This window comes from Puma concolor, chromosome B3 (assembly GCF_028749965.1).
Source record: "Puma concolor isolate L17-30 chromosome B3, mPumCon1.1.hap2, whole genome shotgun sequence".
Taxonomy (NCBI): domain Eukaryota; kingdom Metazoa; phylum Chordata; class Mammalia; order Carnivora; family Felidae; genus Puma; species Puma concolor.
In genome coordinates, this window is record NC_141672.1 from 6465576 (window position 1) to 6488223 (window position 22648).

General features: G+C 59.5%; 1 protein-coding gene across 2 annotated transcripts in view; it reads left to right on the forward strand.

Moving 5' to 3' along the window:
• Nucleotides 1-22648, forward strand: part of CCDC85C (coiled-coil domain containing 85C) — a 79243-nt gene that overhangs the window by 12171 nt on the left and 44424 nt on the right. The window lies entirely within an intron of this gene.

Here is a 22648-nt window from a genome sequence, read left to right on the forward strand (position 1 = left end):
CCATTTAATTAAGATTAAGTACCGTGGAAAGTTTCAGTTCCTGAGTCACATTAGCCCCCTTGCAAGTGCCTTGCACCTCTTGACAGTGCAGAAAAGGAATCTTTCTGTCATTCTAGAGAGTTCTCTTGGGCGGTGCTGATTGAGACAGCTCCTCGCTGGGCCGACTTTTCACTTGGCCCCAGAAGGAAGCACTGATGCTTGAGCATGGTGTTGGGGCTCCCTCCTGTCCCCCCTCTGCATCCTTCAGGGATACAGTGGGCCCTCAGGGCTGCCGCTGGCAGGATCGCTCTTTCCTACCTCCTGTACCCGCCCAAATCCTGCCCTTCCTCTGAGGCTTGGGGCAGCCCCCGGAGGTGGCCAGTCATGGGATGTGTGACCAGCTGCTCTTGTCTACTTGGAATCCTTGAGCCAGGATCCTGGTGGTGGCCCTACGGCCCTGGAAGCCACTGCAGCTGGTGGCCTTATGCATGGGTTCACATGCGTGTGCAGGAAACCCAAGCTCCGAGAGGCCACACGGCTCCAGGAGGCTCTAGAGGTCTCCCTGCAGAGCCCAGCCACCAGCTTCTTATCCTCAAAATGAGGCCAAGAGGCCTGCAGGATCAGAAAACAAAGAAAATGGCTTTTAAAACAGTGGAGTGGAGTGGGGCGGGGCCGGGCAGGGTGGCAGTGTGGAATGGACTTAGGCCAGCCGCTGTTCCCTCCTGTCCCCTCCCCTCCATCTAGGGAGCTTTCTGGAGAGGCTGCTCACCTGCCCGGGCTTGGTTAACCAAATTTGAGCCGTTGATTCCCACGACTGTGGCCATGGCCGTGGCCGTGGCAGGTAGCAGGCCGCCTCATCACCTCAACTCTTGAGCTTAAATGAGCTGCCTGTGTCCAGCTGTGGGTCATTCCTGTGGCCAGTCCCTGGCAGGTGAGACCACGGGTGCCACACCTCGGGCTCTGGGGTTGGCCCCGTGGCTCGCTGTGCCTCCTCGTGCCCTTGCCACACTTGTCCTGGTCCACACCCCCGCTGGTGTGTGTGTAAGCGGGGGTGGCAGTGGTCGGGGTGATACTGGTGCGATCACAGCCGGGTGGAGCTCTCTCTCTTGTCCCCTGCGAGGGCCTCACCCTGGAACGAGGGGCTGATGTTCTCCCTTCTCTGACCTTGGGGGCCGGGAGGCTCAGAGGAGAGCTCCTAGTAAGCCGTCCTACTCCGGTAATGCAGACAGTGTGGACGTAGGAGTTAGGGCAGGTGGAGGATCCCTGATGTCAGTAACCTGGAGGTTCCCCTATGATCTGCTGCTGCCTTCCCTACCCCCTGAGGGCATGTCCTGTGAGCCTGGGTCCTGCTCAGGGCAGAGGGCGGCTCCCGGAGAGTGATCAGGATGCCCTGGTAGTGCTCCCTGCCCTCCCCACCCTGAGGGTGGTCTGAGCCTGGCGCCTTTCATCTTGCCCTTCCCTCCACAGAGACCTTAATCCCTTTCTGCGGAGTTAAGACCTTGCTCCTGTGAGTGCCAGCCAGGTTGTGGACGGCGTGATCCGCTCCCCAGTGTGTGGTGCCGACGTGCTGTGGGAAACGCCGACGGAAAGACCCCTTGTTTCTGGTGCAACCCAAAGTCTGAGCATGAGGGAGGGCAGAGGGGGAGCAGCCGGCCCCCCTGGCTCTGCCGCCTTCTCCCCTGAAACTTTGGCCCAAGCAGGCACCCTGGAACCTCCTGGCCTGGGACTTTATTTTAGGAGGAAGATGTCTCTTCTGGCCCCTCAGCAGCCCCCACTGCCTTCAGGATCAGCTTTGCCCTCTCCCCTGTGCTGACCCGTCCGCAGGTGCATTCACCAGGGTCCACGGCAGGGTTCAGGAACCCCCGGGGCCCCTGAAATGACTGTGTACTCGTGCATTTTTCCTGGGACGTGACCCATAGCTTTTAGAGTGGTCCACAGCCCCAGGAAAGACCGATAACCACAGTAGGAGAGTTCGTGAAGTTCCTCCATGAAGCCTTCAACGATAACAAGAACCACAAGGTGAACATAATGCTTGTTCATGATCAGGCAGCTGCACACAGGACACAGCAGTGTCGGCGGAGATGGAAAGGTCTTCCTCAGCTGACCGGGCGTCCCGGACACCCAACAGTCTCGGCTTGTGTCCGTCATCTGGCAGGTTTGGATGGCAAGCTCTGTGCCCGCCCCTGGCCGCCCTCCGTCTTTAGAGGTCACCACTTACACCTTCTTCCTGAAGCGGTTTGTGTTTATGTGTTAGGATCGTGCAGGTGTTTTCATGTAAATCTTTTTGGCTTCCTGGACTTCTCCCTCCTCGTGGTTTCCTTTCTGCCTTGATTTCTGCCTGAGCCTCAGTTTACCCACCTGTACGATGAGGCAGTTGGACCAGGTCTTCAGAGACTCAGAGATCCTGGAAGGACTTGGTGAAGTTCTAGGTGCCTGGGTCATCTCCGGGCGTCAACCTGGCCCCTTCCCATGCGGCCAAACCAGTGCCACTTGGTTGGTTTGTTTGTTTGCCTGGTTTTTGCTGCTCTGGGGCCTTGAGGACCCATAGTGGCCCAGTTTCTAGCCTCTGGCCCTCACTGTGCGAGTGCTTGCCCAGGTGGGGGAATGATCTGACCCAGAATCAGGAGGTGGCAGCCAGGAGGGATCGTTTGCCACTCTCCCCCTATAGGGAGATCATTTGCCAGCCCGTCCCCCTATAGGTCTCACCTGCCGCGTCCCCGAGGCCTCCAGGCACAGCAGCCCTTGCCAGCAGGAGCAGAATAAAAACAGGAAAGTCTTCTAATTTTCTTCTTTTCAGTTGCAACCTTGATCCCTCCTCCCTCCTCCTACAGACCAGGCCTCTGGTGACTTTTGAATAGGTCTGCAGGCTCCCTTTTTCCCTGGCTAAATATACTTGCATTGGTGTCTTACTTGCCTTGATGAACATGGCAGCTGGGAAGCATCCAGGGAGGCCCAGGAGTGAGGAGGGGGTGATTGGGGCACTGGACTGACCCAGCCAAGGACGTCTGACTTTGAAAGGTGTTCATTTACTCGCATGCTGGCCGGTGCTTTCCGCATCCTGGGTACCAGTGGTGTGGAGTGGCTTTGTGGGGAGGAGGGAGTCCCGTATCCATCTGAGACACCTGTCTCCCCTACATCATCCCTACCTGCCCCTCCCTGGTTTGCTGACTGTCAGCTGGAAGAAGCAGGAAGGAGGGTCCCCATGGCTGGACGCATCTGGGAAGCCTGGGAAGCCACCCCTCAGGGGAGGGGTGACCAGGTGGGCAGGGAGGCCCGAGGGGAGGTCGAAGGGGTACTGGGTTGGGCTCGCGGGGTTCTCCCTGCAGATGAGGAAGCTGAGGCTCGCCAGGAGCCACGAGTATGACAGGGCTTTGCTTGTTTGTGTAGCAGACGTTTCTGAGGCAGCCCGTAGCCTGGGGCTCCTGGCAGGAGTGACTGCCTGTTGCCGTGTCCTTCTGCACCTGGCAATGAGCCTTCAGGGAGGTGGGGTCAGCCCACTGCAATGGCAGGGAAACGGGGGTGGCACCTCATAGGGTCGGAATAAGTCCGGGCACATCCATGCTGGTTTCCGATTTTTCCTTTCTAATAGATAAGGAAAGTAGCAAACACAGCCTCTGTCAGAGGCCTCGAATGGGACTTAGTTCTGACCGTTAACATCACACACTGCAGCTAGTTTTGGTCATGATTTATAGAGGATGGGATGAAAGATGGGCTTGGAAGGGAGCGACTGGCCGCAGCAGGGGTGTCGGGGCTGACGGAGTCCCGAGACACAGGTCTGTCCCGAAGCTGGTGATTGTGTCCGATCACATGCCCCAGTGCCCTTTATTCCTGTCCGCAGGTTGTATCCTTTTTTCCCCTAAAGTTTATTTATTTATTTTGAGAGAGAGAGAGAGAAAGACAAAGAGAGAGGGAAAGAGAGAGAATCCCAAGCAAGCTCTGCACCATCAGCGCAGAGCCTGATGTGGGGCTCGAACCCACAAACCGTGAGACCATGACCTGAACCGAAATCACGAGTCGGACGCTTAACCGACCGATTCATCCGGGTGCCCCCTGATTGTATCCTTCTGATGCCGGGGGTGATACGAGGCCTCCAGCAGGCCTGAGCTGTGTTCGGCAAAGGGTTATTCGCCAGCGCGTCCCTCACCCAGGTGAGGTGGTGGTTCAGTTACCTGGCCCCTGAGGGTCTGTGCCACCTGAGAGGGTCCCGAGAAACGGTCCTCACGCCCGAGCTCTGGCCGTGGGTCCACCTCTGTGATCCTAGACGAGTTGAGCAAACCCCGATGCCTCAGCTCTCGGCCTCTGCTAGACAGGGTGACCCGTCTGTTCCATCCACGGCTGTTGGGGACGGCACACTGGTGCGCGTGTGTGGTGGCTGCAGCCGCTCACCCGGAACCCCGTGCCTTCTGCACATTCACTCCCATGATTCCCCAGAAGCCAGGGCACTTTGTCCCTCCATTTGACCAGAGGAGGAAACTGAGTCACAGCAGGTCTAAGTAGCCTGAGGTCCAGTGTAGAAAGGGGCTGGGCTGGGATTGGACTCACAGCCCTCTGGCTCTGGGGCTGCGTTCCCAACCACGACCCCGTCAATAACTTTCCCCCATTTGCTATAGAGAACTTAGAAGAATGGTCCCCTTGGGCCTCAGCACCCAGGCGGCCTCTGGGAACCCCGGGGATGTGGCCAGTGGGGATAGTATCAGTAATTGGCGTGTTTCGTCACCTCCCATGGGAGAACCGGCTGGTTCAATGGGCTTGTTAAGGAGACAGTCAGGACATTCTAGTTTCTGGTGCGGTTTTTCCCCTCTCCGTGGGCACTGGGGCAGTTGCGTGCTCTTGAAGGTGGAGTACTGGCTCCAGAGCCACGCGGGATTTACTTTTCCCACGTTACAGATTTCTCCTGGTGCGTCGTGCACCCCAGATGTCGTCTCTGCCTTCGGTTTGCCCTGAGATGCACAGCCTCCTAATTTATCCCGGAATCCCCTGACGGGGAGGCCGGGATGTCTGCTGATGTGTGAGCCCCACCGGGGCCGGGAGGGACTGTGTGCAGGCAGGGGGGACCAGGATGCTCGCGTGCTCCAGGCATCTCTCCCGCCTTCCCCGACAAACCTCTGCAGCTGCGGGCTCACCTGGTCCTTCCAGGCTGCGGGCTCCCACGGGCTCCCACCCTCCCGCCCTCCCCCCGATTTATCACTGGTGGAGATAAGGAGCATCATTCTCCCCTGAATAATCCATAGCTCATTGTGGAAAGCTTGGAAGACACCAGGAATCGCAAAATTGAAATTTAAAAATCGTCTATAATCCTGTCCTCTGGAGAGAACTGACATTAGCATTTTGCTCTGTTTCCTAGATCAGGAAACGCTGGGTCTAAGGAGAGCTCCGTACACCTCTTTCTTTAGCTTTGTATTTTTTTTTTTTTTAATTTTTTTTTTCAACGTTTATTTATTTTTGGGACAGAGAGCGACAGAGCATGAACGGGGGAGGGGCAGAGAGAGAGGGAGACACAGAATCGGAAACAGGCTCCAGGCTCTGAGCTATCAGCCCAGAGCCTGACGCGGGGCTCGAACTCACGGACCGCGAGATCGTGACCTGGCTGAAGTCGGACGCTTAACCGACTGCGCCACCCAGGCGCCCCTAGCTTTGTATTTTGAAATGGTTACAGCCTCACAAGAAGTTGCCAAAGCGGTAGAGAGGGCTCCCCTCCCCCCCCCCCCCCCCCCGCTTCCCCCAGTGGTGACATTTTAGTACAGTATGCTATCGAAGCGGGACCGTGACCTCCGCACAACGTGGTGGCGAGACACAGATCTTGACTCAGATGGCACCTGTTTTTACCTGCACTCCTTTTTCTCTGCGTGTGTAGAGTTTTGTGAGATTTTATCGCATGTGTAGAGTTGTCGTGCTCTTTTAAAAATACACTTTGTGGGGCGCCTGGGTGGCGCAGTCGGTTGGGCGTCCGACTTCAGCCAGGTCACGATCTCGCGGTCCGTGAGTTCGAGCCCCGCGTCGGGCTCTGGGCTGATGGCTCGGAGCCTGGAGCCTGTTTCCGATTCTGTGTCTCCCTCTCTCTCTGCCCCTCCCCCGTTCATGCTCTGTCTCTCTCTGTCCCAAAAATAAATAAATGTTGAAAAAAAAAATTTTGAAAATACACTTTGCTATCTGGAACCATTTTTAGTTTTTCAGAATCATTGAGGAGACAGATGAAGTTCCGTGACCTGTGTGTGTGTGTGTGACCAGTTTCCCCTCCCTTGTGAGCTTCCCGCAGTACTGTTGCCCCTTTGTTGCAAGCAACGAATCGATACTGATCCATTAGTATTAACTAGGTTTCCTGAGCTTTTATGTCACGTCCTTCTTCTATGCAGGATCCTTATCCAAGACATAATTTTTAAAAAACAATTTGCCGCAGAGGCACCTGGGTGGCTCGGTCGGTTGGGCGTCCGACTTTGGCTCAGGTTGCGAGCTCGCCATCTGTGAGTTCGAGCCCCGCGTCGGGCTCTGTGCTGACGGCTCGGAGCCTGGAGCCTGCTTGGGGTTGTGTCTCCCCCTCTCTCCGCCCCTCCCCCGCTCACGCCCTGTCTCTCTTTGTCTCTCAAAAGTGAATAAATGTTAAAAAAAATTTACAAAAAACACAATTTGCCACGTAATATCCCTGCAATTGGTAATCTCACCTTTTTCTGCAGGAGATATTGATTCTGTCTTATTGCATCATGGACTGTTCTTTGAACATGTCTTTGCTTGCTCCTTCTGTTACATGGACGAACCCCCCCCCCCCCCAACTCCTGCCTGCCCGGGGCGGGGAACGTGGGAAGGGATGCTGTGGTCTATCATGGCTTTTTTGGGCACGTCGGTCTGTCCTGACAGGGTGGTCCTAGGGCCCGGCCTGGCACAGTCCTCCGTGTGAGGAGGGGACAGCTTTGGCAGAGGCATACAAGCCTCTCCCAGCGGCCCCACAGCTGGTCCTGTGCTTGCCTTCTGCGACGGATCACCTGGGACAGCTGAACCTTCGTGAACATGAGGGCGTGTGTCTGTGACAGACCGGACGAGGTCACACGGGGGGGCAGAGTGTGGCAGTGGGGTGGGGTAGGGCGGAGGAAGAGGTTATAGCACACGGCTCTGGGCACTGGGGAGGCCGGGGGAGGCACGGGGGAGGCCCCGTGATCTTGGCTGAGTCCTACCACCTCTGTGAGCCTCAGTTTCCCCTGGGGAAACCGGGCACACTCAGATGTCCTTCACGGCCTCGCGAGAGAAGCAAGGAGAGAGGGTTTGTTTGCAAAGTGCAGTGACGTGTCCGGTGAGGCCAGAGTAAGTGAGTTACTCTTCACTACTGATGACCAGTAATGGTTGAGAACACAGATTTGATTTGATTTTTTATTATTTTTTAAGTGTTTATTTATCTTTGAGAGAGAGAGAGAGGGAGCGCGCGCATGAGTGAGGTGGGGCGGAGAAAGGGAGAGAGAGAATCCCAAGCAGGCTCTGCACTGTCAGCTTGAACCCACGAACCGTGAGAGCATGACCTGAGCCAAGATCAAAGGTGGGATGCTCAACCGACAGGAGCCGCTCAGGTGCCCTGAGACTACAGATTTTAGATTTCGAGACTAAACAGCCTTTTCTCTGACCTGCTCCTGTGACCCACCATACAGCCCACACATTGCTTGGTTAAGAATAACTCGAATCTGGGGCCATTTCCAAGGGGTCGTTGACCCCGCCCCTCGGTGGCCTTTCAGGGCCAGGCCGCCAACAGCAGGTCCTGCCGACAGGATGTTTCTCTGCAAGCCCATTGAGAAATCCCTCTGGAAATCCTCCTTTGGCTCTGGGGCAGGGAGGCGAGAGAATCGAAGACAATGGGGACCATGAAACAAAAGGCACAATTGTTGGGGCCGTCTGGGCAGGGTCACTGGATGCCCTGGGCCAGGGCGGGCAGACCACTGGGCAGGTCATTGATTTGCTGCCCACCCACTGGGCCGCCACAAACAGGTAACTTCTGGTGCAGCCTGCCCATGGGGCTCTGTCCACCCACCTTGCCCCGGTCTTCACTCCGCAGAGCTCGGTGGTTGGGGGGTAAGCCTGTGCCCGTGTGTCTCTCAGTACTGTGCTTAGTACTGGCTTCACTCTGTCTGTGCGTCTCGGGGCCAGACTTTCGCCCTCCCACGCCCACCCTCTGCTCCACTTCCTGGAGCCAGCCTCCCAGCTGGCCTCCCCACCTCCAGGATTGTCCCCTCCACCGCTCACTCTGCCCTTCTGGAATGTTCTTGAAACATAGCCTCCGCCCTGCCCCCACCCCTGCAGGGACCCTTGCCTCAGCGTGGAGTTCGGGCTCCTGAGGAACTAAGTTGGAGGTGCTCTGGGCTCCGACCTGGACTCCTTTACCACACCCTCTCCCATCTCTTCCGGAAGCTTCTGTGACCCCAGGCCAGTAGCAGTCCCTGAATACCGTCCAGGCATTTCCACACCCTGTGCTTGGACGTGGTTGTCTTCTTCCTGACCTCCAGTTCCCTTCCCCTTCCTTGCTCTCTCCTCGCCTGAAAAACTCCTGCTTGTTTTCAAGCTCCGGCTGAAATGCCACCCCCTTTTCACACTTCCCCTCCCCCAGAGTCCAAACAGTCCCTCTTGCCTTCGCCCTCCGTGCTGAGTATGGATCTGAGATGTATTTCGTTCTGTCCAGGCTGGGACTGTTTCAACACCAGCCTCTGCTGCGCATTCCAGGGTCGGTGCTGTTCCCTCGCTGTCCTTGGTCAGGCACTCGGTGGCTGTTGGCCCAAGGGCCACACCCGAGCTGCCTGCACCTCCTTCCTCTGGGACCCAGGGGGCCAAGCCTGTTGCTTCCCCACCCCCTGGCCCTGGCCACCTGGGTGGCTGAGTTCCTGGAAGTGTGACCCTCCGGTGGAGGCCCCGGATCGTGAGGCCAGGATGAGAGGCGGGCCCACCCCAGGGACTCGCTCTGAGTGCATGTGGTTTTTACCCAGGGGGTGCTGCTGGGGTCACACCCCAAGCCCCACTCCGTCTCATACCCCTGGCCCCAGGCTGAGATCCCCCAGGCTGTGGGACCAAGCTGGATGGGGATGCATGGGGGGTGCGGGGGGGTGGGGGAGGTGGGGCGGGTGTCTGGCCTCAGGCCATTTCGAGGCAGACAGTCTGAAACCCTCTGTGCCTCAGTGTCCTCATTACAAACATAAAGATGGTGAGGTCAGGGGAGGTGACAGTAGGTGCAGGCTGGTGTGTGAGCCCCTCCTTAGCTGCCCCGTGCTCACGGGCCCTCCGTGGGGTGGGGCGTGGGCAAGGCCCGAGAGTCGCCAGGCAGTGACCCCCCGTCCACCCTGGCCTGCCTTCAGCGATCCCAAACAGGCACCCTTGCCCTTCGGGCCGGCACTGGCCTGTGTTTCTTGCCTGGGCTGTTTGGGGCTGGGTTCCGGGAAGATTCAGAGGATGAAGGGGATGTCGCTGCCCCCGGACCTCTGGAGCACCCTGGGCTCTTTGTGGGTGACCCTGTGGGTCCTGGGGGGTGAGTCGGCAGGAGCCTGGGGTGGGGGGGGGCTCTCCTTCCTGCCCCAAGCCCCAGTTCTCAACCGTGGAGCCGGCCACCAGCTTCTCAGATGAACCGAGCTGCCGACGTGATACGGGAGGCTGAGGCGAGGGGTGCGTGGCCTCTGACCAGGCTCCCCGAGAACAGGGCCCCAGGCGCTCTCCGTCCTGCCCTGTGCCCAGTGCCCGGAGTGGGGCAAGAGTGAGGAACGTGTGTGTGTGTGTGTGAGAGAGACACACACACACACACACACACACACACAGTCTATATGAGTTTCGTGAGAGTGGGTGTACGTGTCTGTGTGTGTGTGCATGAGCGTCTGCGAGAGTGTGTGTGTGTGTGTGTGTGTGCGTGTGTGTGTGTCTTCACAGCCTGCACAGCCTGTACCCGCTCCCTTTGGCCACGTTCGATGGCTTAGAAGCCTCCCTCCCCACGGCTTCTATTTATGTTTTTCCCTTCAGTGGAACAGTCACAACCGCGGGGCCTCTGGAGTGACGTGGCGTTGAGCACGTGTAATTTGGAGAGGGGACACTTTTCGTTTCTTTTAATATCCCCGCTCCTTCCCTCAGCTCCTCCTGAGAGCAGAGCCAGCTTCCCTAAGCTCTTTCCCAGGGTATTTAACACTCTGCTGGGCGGTTTGACTGTACCCATGGAAGGTTCTAGGTGACATGTGCTCAAGGCACCCCCTGTCCCGTCCATCAGTCCCCACTGAGTGTGTGGAGGGTGACCCCCCCCCCCCCCCCAGTGCCCGGGCAGGTGTTGGGAGCGGCTCCCAGAGCACATAGCCCCTCCCTCTCTAGTGCTTATGAAGCCCTCATTGTAGGTGAGGAAACTGAGGCCCGGAGCATGGAGGGAGCTGCCCAGGTCGCGCCCGGGGAGCCCTGAGCCCCGAGGTGTCCCTGGGTTCCAGTGTGTGTGTTTCCACCCTGGGATGGTGTCCGGGGGACGCTGGACTAACGAGATGGAGGCCCGGGGGGTGTGGGCGCCCACCGTGGTGGCCAGCGTCCCCGCCACAGCTTCCCTGGGGCACGAGCCTGGACCCGCTTGGCCGGTGGAGGAGGAGGCACCCTGGGGGCGTGGAGGGGAGGCCAGGGTGGCCTCCGGTCCTGCCACCCGCAGTCTGGGTGGATTGTCTCAGCTGCTGGCCTCAGTCTACTCCGCTCTCAGGTGGGCTCAGGGACACTCAGGTGGTGCCGTGTGCCGGGGATGCACCACCCACGTGCAGCCGGTTCTCAGACGGTGGCTGTTCATTCATCAGTGTTTATTAAGTGCCCTGCGCAGGAGTGACGAGCAAGATGCAGACTCGGAACCACAGAGGAGACAGGCCAGGGGTGTTGTCTCTGGGGAGGTGGGATCCAGCCCAGCTGGTGCAGGTGCAACCACTCCCCCCCGTCGAGGTCTTCCTCTGACACTGAGGCCTCCGGCTGCAGAGCTGATGGGGGAGCAGAGTCCCTGGGGTGTATGGTCATTGGTGTTCCCCTTTGTACCCGGGCAGCCTGGGTGGCCGGGGGGGCTCACCCGTGGGTGCGGGTAGGTGCTCTGATGGAGGCATCTGGGGTGGTGGGGTGGGGAGGGTGGCATGGAAAGAGTTGCTGCCTTGCTGTGTTACCTCGGGTGTGTGTCCTACCCTCTCTGAGCCCTGATTCCCTGCAGAGTGACTGACAGGGTCCCACCCCTGGGTCCCCAAGGTGTTGTGGGGTGAGAAGATTGTAAATCTGGCAGAGGCCATGCAAATGTTTGGCGCCTTCTGGGCAGCCCACGTTGGGAGCTCTGCTCTTATCAGGTTGGGTGGGAATGGGTGGGGGGGTGACTATGACTGCAGGCAGTTGCACACAAGCCCTGTGACCATTGCACCTCACATGCCCCTGCATCCCCAGGTCGACGTGGGCTTGGCTTCCTTTGATATATTTTTTTTTTTTTCAAACGTTTATTTATTTTTGGGACAGAGAGAGACAGAGCATGAACGGGGGAGGGGCAGAGAGAGAGGGAGACACAGAATCGGAAACAGGCTCCAGTCTCTGAGCCATCAGCCCAGAGCCCGACGCGGGGCTCGAACTCACGGACCGCGAGATCGTGACCCGGCTGAAGTCGGACGCTTAACCGACTGCGCCACCCAGGCGCCCCACCTTTGATATGTTTTGTACGATTATGTTTTACAGTTTATTTATCTATTTTGAGAGAGTAAGAGCGTACGTGGGGGAGGGGCGGAGAGAGAGAGGGAGGGAGAGAGAATCCCAAGCAGGCTCCATGACCCTGGGATGGTGACCTGAGCCGAACTCAAGAGTTGGACTCTTCACCGACTGAGCCACCCAGGCGCCCGTTGGCTTCCTTTTAATACTCCTGGATCTCGCAGGTTCTTGGAGGTGAGGCTGTCGGGCCGGAGAGGCAGGTCCCACCCGGGAGGTTTGTGGCTCCATCCTGTCCCAGGGCCAGCGCGTTACCAGGCAGAGGTGGGGTGTGAACCTCCTGGGGGTTACTTCTCCTGGGCCACCTTGGTCCTGTTCAGAGCAGGAAGGGCTGCTGTGTGCCCTCTGGCTGTGTTTGCCGTCTCTGGGCTGCTGGTCCCGGGTTTTAAGATGTGTTCAGCGGGGAAGACTTACTTAGTAGCCACACTCTGGTTTGTACCGAGGCAGCTAGGAATCCCCACCGAATGTCGCAGTGTCACTTTGTGATCCTTCAGCCCCTTCGACGTGCCCTCGGCCCCCTTTGTGGGGTTGTGGTTTCTGTTGGGGGATGGAGGGAGATGTGGCCGTCAGTCTAGATGTCCCCGTGAGGGGCGCACGGACAGGGGAGGTTTGTGGGGTGAGTGGTAGATGGAGCTGGTTTTCTGTTGCTGCTTCGCTTCTGGACGGGAATGGGGGGATCATCTCCGCTCACAGGTATCTGACGGGGCCCAGAGGGTGGGCTCACGTTCCTGATGTCTACCCCGGGCCCCCGGCCAGCAGCCACGAAACACAGACTGTGAGGGTCAGCCTGTGTGCTAACATGCCGGCCATCAGTCTGGGGTGTCCCAGGGCGGGCTCTTTCTTCCAGAAGCTGCCTTCCCATCGGTTCTGCTTCCTCTCTGAAAGTCTGCGAATGTCCCGGCCACCCGAGGCAGGGCCAGGGGAAGCCTGGTGTGGGGCAGAGTCTTGGGCACATCCCTGGCAGCCTGCTGCAGGGCCTGTAGCAGGGGTGTTTGCGTGGGGCATGGCTCAGAGGGCCTGAAGCAGGTGCAGCATGCGTTTCTGCTGCTTTGTTGTCCATGTAAGGGGAAGAAGGCTTGCTGGACAAGCGTTTGTGGATGGTTTCCTCTCATGTTGCCAGCAGGCATTTTTGTGGTGCTGTGAGCACTGCTGAGTGATTTCTAGGTGCCGGTGCCTGCTGAGCCCTGCACGCGTGGTGACCAGAAAGGGGTGGCTGGGGCCCTGCGTGGTAAGCGGCGCACCAGTGGGCCCCTGATGGCAGAGAGGGGCCCAGGATCCGTGCTCCTGAGTCACGAGGCCTCTCTGCGTCTCCCGAGGTCTTTGCCACTCCCCTCACACAGCCGACTAATGCCTGCTGAGCACCCTAATCCCCGGTGCTGGCCCAGTGCTGGGTCAGGAAGCAGGCCCCACCCCACAGCTCCTGAGTCAGGGAAATGGGGCAGAACAGGCCGGATCCTGGGGTGGTGCCAGTTAAACAGGAAGGAGGAGGCACCGACCGTCCCTGCAGAGGCTGGGACCTGGCCCCATTCCGGGTGAGATCCAAAGAGCCACTCTCTGGCTGCAGTCCCCTCCCTCCAGGAAGCTTTCCTCCCTGTTGCTAGTCGAAGCCATTTGCTAAATGACCTTGGCAGGCACCCGCTTCTCGGGGGAGGGTGGTGGGTGGTGGGATGGAAGGGGATCTGTGTGTAAAAATGGGATGAGCCACGGGATGGCCAGTGCCCACTGAGCAGCTTCCACGGCCCTTCCCTGGGGGAGCACCTGACCCGTGATCCCCTTAACCTCCAGATTCCCCCGCGGCAGGCCCTCTGTGGGTCCTGCTTTGCAGAAGTAGAAGTGGAAACAGGTTTCAGAACATGCCCAGGTCACAGAGCTGTGAGTGGCGGGGCCAGCAGGCCGACCGACCCCCAGCCTGCCAGCGGGGCAGGTGTGAGGACCAAGCAAATCACTTCAAGTAGACAAGGCCCCCACCCTGTGCTTGGTACCCAGCCTGGCACACCGGATGATGCCTCCTTTCCCAAATTCCTGCCCGCCTCCCTCACGCCCCCTGTACCTGCCAGGTGAGCTCCCCCCCTCCCCCCCCACCCCTGCCGGGTCTCCTTCGTCTTTATCCCCCCACTGCCTGTGTCTGGATTGAACTTTGCACTGTTCTCTGGGCTCAGCCCTGGAGGGGCGGGGACAGTGTGCCCGGCGCATGTCAGAGCCAGCACCTCTGCCTCCGGATCCAGGAAAGATTCCTATCGAGGGCTACCTGTTTGCGCGGCTGAGCACCCAGAGAAATTCCCAGAGCAATTTCACTTCATTGAGCCGCCCTGGGGGCAGGGTTCCCCTCGTCCTCTGCTGTGGCTGCCAGGTGGGGTGGGGGGTGGTCAGAGAGCGCAGTCAGGCCAAGGAAGAGTGAGCACTAGTTAACTTAGAACTTGTCTGAGGATTGGACTCCTGCACAAAGCTGGCAGCTGAGCGTGTCCTCTCTCAGGGAGGGCGTCCGGTCAAGATCTGGGGTTCCAGTGACGGCGCCTAAATGTGGCGATCCCCATCTGTCCTTCCTAAACCAGGGTGAGGAGCGGAGTCCCAGCAAGACAGGATCTGGGACAGCCCCTCATTTGCGCGTCAGCTCTACAGAACTTGTGGCGGCCGAGGATGCTCTGCAGGTCGGCAGGCGTGAGCATTTCCAAAAATCTGAGGCTCAGAGACACAGAGAGCCCTGTTCAGTCACCCTGCAGGTGCAGTGGGCCCCGTCCAGGCTCGCCTGCCTCCACCCTCCACCCTTCCTTCCATGGAGGGGGCGCAGAGGGTCTTGGGTGGGGGTTGTGGCGAGGGGTGCTTTAGGGGACAGCGGTGGTAAAAACCAAGTTCCCTGGAAGGCTGCCCACCCCTCCCCAGCCGCAGCAGTGCACCTGTCAGGCCGTCGTGGAGGGCAGAGAGTAGAAGTAACAGGATAGTAGGAGCACGGTGTCCCCAGGCCTGTTCAGGACAGCGAGGTTGGCATCACCAGGAGGCAGATGCTGCTGTGCCCCATCCTTGGAGCCAGAGCAGCCAGGCCACGGGGTCTCGTCACCGGCCATCTGCTGCCAGCAGGGCCCTGTTCAGCCCACTCCTCCATGGGGAAATGGGCCCAGACCTGGGGAGGGGCGACTGACCTTGAGGCTGTGGCCTCAGCTGCTGCTGGCACGTTGGTGACAGCTGACACTCCCTGGTGGTCTGGTGGTTAGGATTCGGGGCTGTCATCCCTGACAGCTGGGGGTCCCGGGCTGCTTTGTGTGAGACCGAATGCCCTGCAATGGGGCTCAAAACAAACCTCCTTGAGGTGGGGCCTTGGAGGCAGCACCCCCTCCTTAGTCCGTTTGGGCCGCTGTGATGGAACAGCACAGACTGGTGGGCTTATGAGGAATGGAAATTTTTTCTTTTTTTTACCATTTATTTATTTTTGGGAGATGGAGACAGATAGAGCACAAGCAGGGGAGGAGCAGAGAGAGAGGGAGACACGGAATCCCAAGCAGGCTCCAGGCTCTGAGCTGCCAGCACAGAGCCCGACGCGGGGCTCGAACCCACGAACCGCGAGATCGTGACCTGAGCCGAAGTCGGCCGCTCAACCAACTGAGCCCCCCGGGCGCCCCGCGAGGATCGGAAATTTATAGATCACAGTTCCGTAGGCTGGAAGTCCAAGATCAAGGCGCCACCATGGTTGACTTCTAGTGAGGTTGTGCTTCCTGGTTCATGGCCGGTGCCTTCTCGCTGTGTCCACATGGTGGGAGGGGCCGGAGAGCTCTCCGGAGCCTCTGTTGTAAGAGCACTGCTGCCACTCATGGGTTCCACCCTCACGGCTTGAGCACCCCCATCTCCTGCTCCCGTCACCTCAACGGGCGTTTCAACATATGGATTTTGTGGGAACACAGACATTCAGACCAGAGCAACCCCAAACCCACAAACCAGCTCCCGGGGGCACCCTCTCTTTATGGAGTCTTGGCCTCCTTACCCAGAAGGGAGCCCCCAGGGCATCCCATCATCCGTCCTGGTCTCTGCACTTCTGGTGTTTGTTCTGGGTGACGGACTGAGCCAGGGGCATGCCAGACGGTGGCAGCAGCAGGGCCGAGATGAGGACACTGGGGGCTCCTGGACACCTTAGGTGGTGTGTGGGCAGCGGCCATCTCTGCCCGGTCTCTGGGCGCCCCCAGAAACGGTGGCGGCTTCACTTGTCCCCTTCGGCACCAGGCTCCGCCCTTGGCCTTTACGTGTCCTGTCTCCCGTGGTTGCCATGACACCCTAGCTCTGAGGTCACCATCATAGCATCTTGTACAGTGGGGGCTCAGAGGTCCTGTAGCCTGGTCAGGGTGGTCCCAATACCACGAGAGAAAAGGGATTGAACCCCCGGCCTCCTGGGCCTCACTCTGCACGGTTTTGGGGGTGTGCACTCTTTGCCGTTTATCGAGCACGCGTCTCACATTGGGCGCATTTCCGTGCTCCGGGGACACTGCCAGGAGCAAGACGGACAGGGGTCTTGTTGGGGAGACAGATGAACTGTCCACGTCAGTGGAGGGATGGCGTCATATACCGGTGAGCACTGATATGCACCCCTGGAGGTGTCTGGTGGGGGAGGAGGGATAAGGACAGGGGGATGGGGGTCATTGTGGCTGGAGTCTGGTGACCGAGAGGACAGAGTGGGCGGGGCTGTGGGGATTGGATCCCTTTCCGAGCCAGGCAAGGTGACACCACCCTGTTCGCACTTCTCGGGGCTCTCTGGTTTCCCAGTGGAGCATGGCCCTGGGGTGGGGTGGGGTGGGGTGTGCAGTGCCTGATTGGAGGCCCCGTGGCATCCTGGTGACAAAGGCGCGGTGCTCAGCCCCTCTGTGACAATCTGTGAGGAAGAGACGCAGCCGTCCCCTGGGAATGGACGAATCCCCAGGGAGGGCCGCAGCGTGGCCATTCACAGACGTGGCTGGGGCCCCTCCAGGCACGGCGCGTGGAAGCCCACCCTGCAGTTCCTGCGTGGCCCCCAGCCCTGTGAATGTGAGCCAGCGGGCTTAGCAGGGGATGTGGGGGATCTGACCCATGTTGCCGACTTCCTGACACTTCCAGGGGCTGGGTTAGGGTTAGGGTTAGCTGTAGGACGCTATGGGGGGTGGCTCTGGACTTCTCGCCTCTGGAGACGCCCTTCTGAGGGTAAGATGCCCCTGCCCAGCAGTTTCCAGCCCCTCTTCCCTGCAGCCCCTCTCCAAGTGACTCCGGGCCAAGATAAAGGAGGAGGCAGCTGGGCAGGTGTGACGCTGCTATTCAGCTGTGTGTCTAAAGGCAGGACAGGAGGGGGGGCGGGACTTGTCGTTCTCATCAGCCTGGTGGAGCCGGGCTCACGAAAACAGTTGCAGGGGCTTGGAATCCGGCCCCTGCCAGCCCGAAATATTTACATTTGTCAGGCCCCGGACAGGCCACAAATTACCCTGTGCTGTGATTCAATTTCCCGTTCACCTTTCTCTCCCAGGAGTTCCTGGCATCGTAAATCTTGCTGCAAGTGCTGGGGAAGGAAAGAATCCCAGGGGCTGGAGAGCATTCCAGCATCCACAACTGGGTCGGATCCTCCCGGAAGGTGGAGGCCGCAGGCCCCTCCCCTCCACGCTTCTCTGCCCAGGGACGCCCTGTTACCACTGCCTCACTGCCTCCGTCTCCCCTTCTCTGAGCTGCTGCTGATCAGATGGGCTGAGGGTGCAGCTCTGTTGTGCAAATTTGGCACTGCGTGTGTGCAAAAGGCACTCGCTCATCGCAGCAGTTGGAGCTGGGGTGTTTTTGTTCTAAATTCGTGGCCATGATTGTTATCGGGTGGTGTTGTCACCACTGTGACCGGTTGCCATAGTAGCCCCTGGCCACAGTAGGATGTCCCGGGGCAGGGAGAGGTTGGGCATTCGGGCATAGAAAGGCTGGTCGACCAGACCAGACCAGACCAGACCAGACCAGAATCTGGTCCGATTTGACCAGACAGGCTGGTCTTTGATTCCCCCAGCCTCGTCCCTGTGTCCACACCTCTGGTGGCCTCTGTGGCTGGGCTTCCTCTGTCCTCGTTCCTACCTTCCTGTGCCGTTGCGGTCTCGGCGGGGTGCTTTGCTGGAGGGGGCATGCCCCTGGCAGGTGGGGCTGCCTGGGCACAGGTTGGGGCACCAGGGCTGGGTGGACAGTGGGCGGGGTGCTGGTGGGAACCTTCCAGTCTGGCGTTGCTCATTGGAGTCTGGGAGGCAGGAGGGGAGGAGACCCCCGTGTGTTCTCTTGAACCACATGCCTACCCAGCTGGGCCTCTGTGCCCAGCCCTTAACTAACCCTTTTTGCTTCTGCTCTCCGTTTGTATTCGGGGCTGGGTCTTTCTACTCCAAAGCTGCCAATGGCCATAAGGTCTGTGTTTCCTGTGGTCCGTGCCTGGGAAGATTAACATCTAGATAAGGCGCATCTGGGTCTGGGAGGACTGTTCATTCCCAGGGGCCTCATTCCCCGGGGAGGGGGGGCCCTGCAGGCTGTATCTTGAGGCCCTGGAATGCGTTTTGTTTTTCCCGACCGGCTTGGTGGGTTATAGCCCAGTGCACTCCTCTGACTTCCCCTCCTGGCCTGTCATCACCTTCGAAGCCTCAGTCTGGTATGACCATCCCCAACCCCCGATCCCTGCCAAAAAAGGGAACATAAAGAACCCAGGCCCCCTCCCCTGCCGCCCTGGCCTCTGCCTGGGCCACTCTGGTCCCTTTTCCGGTTCCTCATCTGTAAAGTGGGGTTGCTTAGAGCACAGCATCACAGGGTCTGTGTATGGTAAGGGGCCAGGGACGCAGAAGCCCCCACTTTTCTGCCCATCCCGAGCCTGGTGGGAGGAAGCTCAGTCCAGGGGCCCAACCTAGGTCCTCAGCAGGCTCCACTGTTGGTTGCTGTGTGGCCTTGGGCTTGCTGGTTGACCTCTCTGGGCCTCTTTCCTCAGGGGTCAAGTAGGGGAACGCTAGAAGCTTCCTGACTGCAGGGTTGTGTTCAGGCTGGATGGGATGAAGTGTGTAAGGAGCGAGGCCGTGACAGTTGTACGTGGATGTCGCTCTTCAGGGATGACTGGGTCTCCGGAAGGCACATTTCCAGCCCCAGATCAAAAATTCCCTCTTTGGAGCGGGCCCCACCTCCTGTGCACCTGTGAGCCTCCAGGTTAAGGCCAGCCATTAGCTCAGGATTGCTCTAACGGGCTGCAGTGTTAGCAGAAGTCTAAATGAGGCTGCTTATGGGTTTGGAGCCCTGGCCTGGGACGGTAACCTTAATGGTGACTGTTGTCACCTCTTCTGTGTGCAGATGCCGGGCTCGGCACTCTCTGTGTGACCCCTCGGATATGTGGAGAGCTGATGGATTGTCTCAGGCTGTAACGAGGCTGCCTGGGGTGGTGCGGGATCCCGATTTGAGGCCGGATGTGCCCGAATTCAGGTGTTGGCTCTGGAGTGTCCTGGCTTTCTGGACTTGGACAGCTGGGTCACTGTCCCTCGTTTTGGGGGAACTCCTCTAGCTAGGCAGCTTCCGTCTCCATGGCTGCAGGTTGGCCCCGGCACCAGGGGCCGGCCTGCAATTGCTTACAGGCACCGGGCAGTAGAGGTATGCTGTCCCCATGCACCATTTCAGAAGCTCTCCTGGGATAGCTCAGCAAACACCCCACTGGCCAAGCAGCCTGTGTGCTCGAGGACAGGAACACTTCAGAAACCAGAGCCCTGTGTTGTGGGATTCCCAGGTTCCTGGTTTTAGCCTCCTTGCAGTAAGGCCATCCCTGGGAGTTAGAATTGGATCTTCCTTCATGGATGGGCATGAATAGGTCTTTGTTAAAGATGGACGTTTTGTGGTTGGATTTGGGGGCAGGGGCTGGACGGTCACGCCAAGCGTTGGGATCCGACTTTCTGTGTGTGTGCCCCCGGCCTCCCAGTACCAGCCCCCCTGCAGCCGCCCCCTCCTGGAATCCCTGAGACGCTCAGTCTCCTCCGTCAGCCCGCCCCTGTTTCTGAGGCCCGTGTTCCTGCTTCTACGCCAGGCACCTGCCTTTGCAGAGACAGGAGCCTGTGTGCCTTCCAGGACCGTGTTCGGGGTGGAATGGGGTAGGAGCCCTGAAGAAGCCCCACGGGAGCCCTCCCCACCCCCATGTGGTTTCCAGTTCTGTCGACGACGGGGTAATCCTCCCTTTGTTGACAACCTGACTGAAGTCATGTTTTATCTGTCCTTTCCTCGGAGCCTGTGTTTGGCTTTTGGCCAAACCACTAATAACGCACCTCACGGTAATCCTTCCATTTGTGGGATGTGTGGCCTGGCCGGCCCTGTCTCCGGCCCCAGGAAGACCTGGTTTCATCCTCCCCGAGGGCCTCGCCCTGCGCCCTGGTCAGTTGCTCTGTGTCCCCTCGGTGTTGGGACAGGGTCCAGAGGCCACTTCTCTCCTGAGCAGTGTCCTCATGTCCTTGACTGGCGCACCTGGCAGCCCATCGGCAGGGTGCCGTCTTCTGAGCGTTTGCAGGTGACCAGGGGTTCATGGAGCGCGCCCCTGCGGCTTGCCCCCCGCCGCACCGGGAAGCTGGGGAGGCAGGATGTGCCTTGAGATGCCTCCGGTGGAGGTTCTAGTGTGAGGAGGGGCAGAGGAGGTTGGAGAAGCTCCGAGGAGGTGCAGGAGGCCGGGGCCCAGCCCCTTGGCCATGCACACACCTGGCCGGAGACCCAGATCACTGCGTGTGCTGTGTCACAGCGACCAAGCCGCAGGCCTTTCCTGCAGCCACTCAGTTGATTAGCCGGGGACATTCCCAGATACAGAAGACGGGCCCTCCGCTTCCAGCAGAAAATGGCTAACAGCACCCAAGTGCAGAAGCAGGACCAGGTGATGGGACTTTGGCTCCCTGGTCCCCAGCCGGCCCTCCTCAGGCAGAGGCAGGAGGGGACCGAGGCAGCTCGGTGCCCTGATTTGGGCAAATCTGGTCCGGTGGCCCTGCGCAGGCTTCGTCCCAGGCTTGTGGGCAGCAGAGAAAGGTCACAGACACAAGCCCTTGAGGCTGCCCGCCCCTGTCCTAAATGAGCTTCTGCCTTCGTGTCCCCAGCCAGGGGTCCCTTCCACTGCAGAAAGGAGGGTCCTCACGGAGCTCCCCTGGAAATCCCAGGTGCCTTCCAGGGCCTTAGCGCAGGGGGTTTCTCTCCTGGTCGCCAGCCCCTCCTTCTCCGCCTGGAGACCTTTTGTTGTTGCTGGGACTCCCCGGGATGAACTGATGTCCACTTAGCCACGTTCCCCCATGCGGGACCCTTAGCGGTCCCTGCACCGTGCTCTGGTGTGCCCAGAGTGGCCCCTGGCAGGACTGTGAGTGTGTGGGGAGCAGGTGTACTTTCCCTAATACCCCCCTGCCGCTCCCATAATTTCCTCCTTATGTCAGCCTGGACCAGGCACTGGGGCACAGCTCCCATCCCCATTTCTCAGAGGACGGGGCCAAGTAGAGGCCCAGAGATTTGCCCAAATCTGGGCACTGAGCTGCCTCGGTCCCCTCCTGCCTCTGCCTGAGGAGGGACCAGGGAGCCAAAGTCCCAGGGGCCGAGCTAGACGGGTAGCCAGACGTGGACAGCTGTCAGTGTGGCCTCCCCCTGCCTTGTAACCTTCTGGCTGTCGCACGGTCCAGCAGCACCCTGACCTTGGGAGGCCCAGGGCGTGGTGGATGGAGTGGGAGCTTGTCTTCTGCCTCTGCTGCCTCGGGGACTGGGGCTATCTGGGCCCTTCCCTTCAGTGGTGAAGTGACCAAGGCCTTGGCCCCCAAGAGCCCACTGCCACCTGCGGGAGGCAGGCACCTCACTGGAAGGGACTTGTGTCCAGGGGCCAAGGGAGCCCTTGGGCGTGGGGCAGCGTTTGCTCCGAGGCCTTTTCGGGCAGTAGACGCGTGGCTGGAGGCGGGCCCCTGCCTGGACGCCGATCCCTTGCGGCTCCCCTGCTGTAAATGGGTACGGAGTTCCTTGGGTCAGGCAGGGGAAAGGGCGTTTGTGTCTTGGGGAGCTGAGGGACCTTGGCACCTTGCTCCCTCTTCAGAAGAGTGTAAGCAGGAGGTGCCACCGCCCTGGACTGGCGGAGAGAGAGGTGAGGCAGTAGGCGTGGGTCTGTGCTCGGGAGCCTGGCTCTGAGTGGGTCAGTCCTAGATTTGGAATCTTAGCTCTACCGGCTACCGTGCCGGGCGGTGTGGGCAGAGCCTCCATTTCCGCATCCGTACCACGGAGCACCCCCAGTGCGCGCCTCGGGGGCCTGAGATGGTTGGCAGAGTGCCTGGCACCTGGCGGTGTCGAGGGGACTTTGGCAGTGGTGGTGATGGGTGCGAGCAAGCTTGGTGCTCAGGAAAGACCAGCTTCCTTTTAAGGCAGCGCTCCGCTCGGACGCACAGCCAGGGGAGTGAGGAGTCCCTTGCGCTTTCTGTCTCGCTCTCTTGGGACCTGTCTGCTGTCGCACTATTGTCTCCTGGGGTCGTCCTCGGCCAAGTGCAGCTGCCTTTCCTTGTCCTGGGGCAGACTGCCCCGCGTGCCCCTCGTGTATCATTTGCCTTGACTTTGAGGTCCGCCCTGCCCTGCCCCGTCCTGGCGGATGCCTGCTTATGTTTGTGGCCGTCCTGGTGTCTTTTTCTATTTGAGCTGGGATACCCAGAGTAGACTCCTGTGTTAATGGAAGAGCCAGACAATAGGTCATTAAGCAGCAGGGGCTGGTGGGCGGGTGCTGGCGTCCCACTGGGCTCCCACGTCCACCCCATGGTTGGAGGAGGAGGTGGAGGAGGCGGGAAGAGGAGAAGGGGGAGGAGGAGGAGGAGAAGGAGGAGGCAGCTTTCTCCAGCTGCCCGGTACAGTCTGGCCAGCTCCCAGCCGGGGCCTGCGCACGCACAGCCTGGTCCTGCGGCCGCATGAGTCACGGGACGCACAGTGCCCCTGGGTCAGTGAGCACGGACTGTGCTCAGCAGTCTGAGCTTGAGGCCTTCGGTTTTGCTAGAACTTG